This window comes from Vespa velutina, chromosome 11 (assembly GCF_912470025.1).
Source record: "Vespa velutina chromosome 11, iVesVel2.1, whole genome shotgun sequence".
Classification (NCBI taxonomy): domain Eukaryota; kingdom Metazoa; phylum Arthropoda; class Insecta; order Hymenoptera; family Vespidae; genus Vespa; species Vespa velutina.
This window is the reverse complement of record NC_062198.1, coordinates 6,527,089-6,532,088: the sequence shown is the minus strand read 5'-3', so window position 1 is coordinate 6,532,088 and position 5,000 is coordinate 6,527,089. Positions and strand designations below refer to the sequence as shown.

Here is a 5,000-nt window from a genome sequence, read left to right as displayed (position 1 = left end):
ATTAATAGAAAGTTCCTTGGAAAGGAAATACGTATTATATGTTCTTTTCTTTTTTTCTTTTATAAAAGTAGTATATTGTTTATATATTTACACACACACACATATATATATATATATATATATATATATATATATATATATATATATATAAACGATATGAAAGTGATATAAATTTATGTTTTCCCTATCGTTAAAAAATCAATAGAAATTTATTAAAAAAAGAAAATCAATATTTACGAACTCAAGTCTATCTATTTATTGTCATATAAATAGTCTTAATCAATGAACGAAAATATTTATAAAAGAACGAAGATACAATTCCTTTTTTTTTTTTTTTGTTTTTCTTTTTCTTTTTTTTTTTTTTTTTTTTTTTTTTTTTTTTTTACTCTCTCGTCGTCACTTCTTTCTCGTAAAAAAGATCCATTGAAATTTATATGGAAAAGAAAAAGAAAAAAAAAAAAAAGAAGAAGAAGAAGGAGAAAGACAAATTAATTCAAACGTCAAATTGCAAATCGATAATATACGTTCGAATAAGAAAATTCTTTCTTATAAACTTGAAAGAGAAAAGAGAGAGAGAGAGAGAGAAAGAGAGAGAGAGAGAGAGAGAGAGAAAGTAAAAGAACAAGAAAAAAAGAGAGAAGGAAGAAAAAATAATCAAATCGTTTTACCTACGATAAGGTGTTAACTATAATTATCTTTAAGTCTATCGTCATCGTAGTCGTCGTAATTGTCTTAGCCGTTGTACCCGTTGTAGTCATATTCGCGCGATTATCAAGTGGAGCCAAGCATAACCGAATAAACGATAAAGAAGTTGCGTCATGGCGCCACCTGAGACCCACGCGTACGAGCGACTTGTTGCGTAAAATACACGCGATAATATACGTTTATTCACGTGTAAGTTACATATACATATACATATACATATACATATACATATACACATATATATTCTCTCTCTCTCCTCTCTCCTCTCTCTCTCTCTCTCTCTCTCTCACTGTCTCTTTTTTCTTTCTCTTTTATTATCGTTCCGCGTCGCAAATCATCTGCGAAAGTATACCCAACATAAGCTATTATCTGTCTCAATGAAAGAGAGAGAGAGAGAGAGAGAGAGAGAGAGAGAGAGGGAGAGAGAGAGACTCGTTAAGATCATCAAAGGCAAACCTATGACGTTTTTCATCATCGATATGTATTCGAGATAACATCGTAAACCATCGACTTCCTCTATCACTCTATTATTCTGTATGTCTCTCTCTCTCTCTCTCTCTCTATTTATCTATCTGTCTATCTGTCTATCTCTCTTTATCTCTTTATCTCTTTTCCTTTTTCTTTTTTGAAACATCATTCGAAATGAATGATACTATATGCTTAGATCCAAATGAAATCATCTTATAGTGATAAGCAAAAAATTATTAGCCTTGAATGTATTTTAAAATATTCTTTTTAATATCCAAAGGAAACACATTGTGACTTTAAAAGGATAACAAAATTCTTTATCATTGAAAATATCAATTTCAATTTAGATTTCGATTTTGAGAAAAGAGAGAATCATCATATCTCTAAAATCGTCTCTCTCTCTCTCTCTCTCTCTCTCTCTTTCTATTTTCTTTCTTTCTTTCGAATGAGATTCCATGGTTCTCTTTGAGCTCGCAATACGATTTCGTAATCGTGACTTCTCGTATCGGTATCCGATTCCCCCTCTGTCTCCTCCTGCCTCCTCCTCCCCCCTCCCCTTATAGACCACCCTCTCTCTTATTCTCTCTCTCTCTCTCTCTCTCTCTCTCTCTCTCTATCTCGTGCGTCCGGGTTTCCTCTTTCTCTCGTACTCGACTGAATGGAGGCGTCGGAATTCTTATCGACCGTCGTGCTCGCCCTTACGTCATACCGCCTTCAACGAAGTTGAAGGAAAACTATTGACCACACGAGCCATATATTCTTATTACGTTATCACAAGACAATTATTTTACCATCTTGCCTGGCACAGTGTTTCTCAATAGGTCTCTCTTTTTTTTTTCTTCTTCTTCTTTTTCCTCTCTTTTTTTTAACTTGATAAGAAATTATACTACATGTATGTATATTTATATATATATATATATATATGTGTGTGTGTGTGTATATATATATATATAATATTTTAAATAAATAAATAAATAATATGTATAACACAATATGTTTATAATATTTAGATACGTGATTAGACGAGTGATCTTATTTATTTAATTCGTCGAAGAAAATAATTTTATCTATTGCGAATTCACATTTTTAAACGTATTAATGTCATAATCGATGAGAGATTAAATATTATCGTTAGATTAACGTTACGTAAAATTAAAATCGAACAAAATTCCGTCATCGATGCTGCCCTCCCCCCCCCCCCCCCCCCCCCCCCCCCCCCCCCTCTCCGTCCCAGTATCTTTGTGTTATCCAATAATCTTATTTTATTCTTTCATACTTTTTTGCAATTCCATTATCCTTTATCTCTTCAAAAATAAAAGAAATGGAAAAGAAAGTGAACATCGATCAAAGAAAAATTTTGCAATTCGCGTTTCGTTTGATAATTTTTCCTTCTTCGATTGGACGTTACGATTACGAGTGTGGAACGGAAAATGATTGGTCATATTATAAAAAAGAAAAAAAAAAAAAAAAAAAAAAAGAAAAAAGCAGAAAAAGAAATAACTGAAAAAATGAAAAAGGATAAAAAGATAAAAAAAACAAACAAACAAACAAAAAAAAAAAGAAATAAAAAGAACGGGAAAATCCGGAATGAAGATCACTGGCTTTGATATCTGAATCGTTTGCTCGTGTTGTTACGTCCGCCCACTATTCCGTGTTGCTGTGTATTACACGCGCGTGCATACACACACACACACACACACACACACACACACACACACACATATATATACACACAATCAGTCCGTATTATAGATCTCAAGGCTTTATATCTTCCGAACGTAAAACTTTTCCTTTCGTGCAAATTCGAAAAGTGAAAAGCATGAATGAAAAAAGAAACGAATGAAAACTTATTTTAACTATTATCACGTCATCTCTCTCAGTCATCTACTTTCTTTCTTTTTTTTCTCTCTTTCTCTCTCTCTCTCTCTCTCTCTCTCTCTCCTCCTTCTCCTTCTTTTTTATCTTCGAAGAACAATTTGACAAATTTCACGATTTGTTTACTCTTATTTTTTTCTTCTTTCCTTTTTTTCTTCTTTCTCTTTTCCCACCTCTTTGATCCCACTTTCATCCCCACTCCCCCAACCTCCATCTCTTCGTTGGATCGATTAAACGAAAAGCCATTATCTATGATTGAAAGCGTAAGCGCATTACGAAATTGATCTCTATTTCCTCGTTTTTTTTTTTTTTCTTTTCTTTTCTTTTCTTTTCTTTTTTTTCCTCTTTCTTTTTCCGCCGCCGCCACCCCCCACCCCCATGCCCTTCCTCTTCTAAAAATAATACGCATTCAAAAGAAATCGATATTCGTTCGATCGATCGAATCGATCGCGCGATTAAAATTCTCACGAGGGTGAAAAAAAAAAAAAGGAAAGAAAAGAAAGAAAAAAGAATCGACGAGAAAAAAAATCTTTTCCAATCAAAAGGATAAGAATCCCGGGTGGGGGGGGGCGGAAGTTAAGGGGTGGGGAGGGGAGGAGGGAATGGGGAAATTTTCGGATTAATTAAAAAGCGTAAAAAAATAAAAGAAAGAATAACAAAAAAAAAAGAGGCCAGAAAAGCATTCAAAAGTATCGAAAAGAAATTGTTTTTCTTTATCCACTTATTACATGATTTTTAATTGCTCCCAAAAAAAAAGAAAAAAAAGAAAAAAGAAAAAGAAAAGAAAAGAAAAAAGAAAAGAAATTAGAAAAATTGTAACAATGAAGGAAGGAACATTGGCGCATTGTCATGTTGGTGCGTCCATTAATTGATCTATTTTTGTTACGTCGTATTACTGCAAGAATGACAGGGAAACAGAAACGTAGATAGTTAGAGCGAGTGAGAAAGAGATATAAAAAGAGAGAGAGAAAGAGAGAGAGATCGCGAGTAATGAATGGATTAAACAACTTGACGTCACAGGATGGATTATATAAACGGTGGCTAGTGTATTCTCTCTCTCTCTCTCTCTCTCTCTCTCTCTCTCTCTCTCTCTCTCTCTCTTTATCTCTTTCTATCCATCCATGCATCCATCCAGCTATCCACCCACCCACCCAAACCATCCATCCCATCCATCCATCTCTCTCTGTTGGATACATACATACCTACACACATACACATACATACAGACACACAGATACACATATAGTGTATGGCTCGTGCTCGCGCGTGACATCATAGGTAGGAAGGAAGTTCGCTTCCTTTCGTACCTAAAAGGTATTGAGCCCGTCCACACGTCCGTCCTGCGATTTCCAGTTCGTTCCTATGGCACACAAAGTCTATATACGATGGAATGTGTGAGACAGAGATAAAGAGAGAAAGAGAGAGAGAGAGAGAGAGAGACGCGTAAATGTAGGCGACGAAGCGCATAGTAGCGTTAAGCCGTTTCGTTGTGTTGACGACAAAACGAGGGGTCGTCCATTTAAAAGCGGACGAGCTCGGTTAGAATCCCAATGACGACAGCAGCCCTCTTTAAACCTTTCCCCTCTTTTCTTACCCCTCCCCACATACGTCCCTCTCCCATCTAAGCACTCTCTCCCACTACCAAAATCATACTTCGAACTATTCCTCTCTCTCTCTCTCTCTCTCTCTCTCTCTCTCTCTCTCTCTCTCTCTCTCTCTCTCTCTCTCTCTCTGTCTCTCTCCCTTTTTTTTTTCTCTGTTATATTCGTGAAACTTATTCAATTCGATCGTTTACTTTTTTATTGCTTTGCTTTTTATTTACTTTTCTTTTCTTTTTTTTTCTTTTTTTTTTTTCGCTTAATCTTATTCCTTTTACTTATCTTTTTGTTTAATTTAATTTTTTTTTTATTTTCATTTACTTTTATCTTTTTATTTATTTTTATTCCGTTCCT

The 5,000-nt window shown here is 34.5% G+C and overlaps 1 protein-coding gene across 21 annotated transcripts in view; it reads left to right on the top strand.

Annotated features, from left to right (window-relative positions):
* The window catches only part of LOC124953200, a 101,373-nt gene that overhangs the window by 25,708 nt on the left and 70,665 nt on the right, over positions 1-5,000 (top strand). Inside the window, exon 3 of one of the 21 annotated variants that reach the window (XR_007102157.1) lies at positions 755-2,061. The exons of the other annotated variants lie outside the window; for them this stretch is intronic. The gene's annotated coding sequence lies outside the window, so the exon portion shown is untranslated. Of the gene's footprint in view, positions 1-754; positions 2,062-5,000 lie in introns of those variants that run through there. 21 annotated transcript variants of the gene reach the window in all.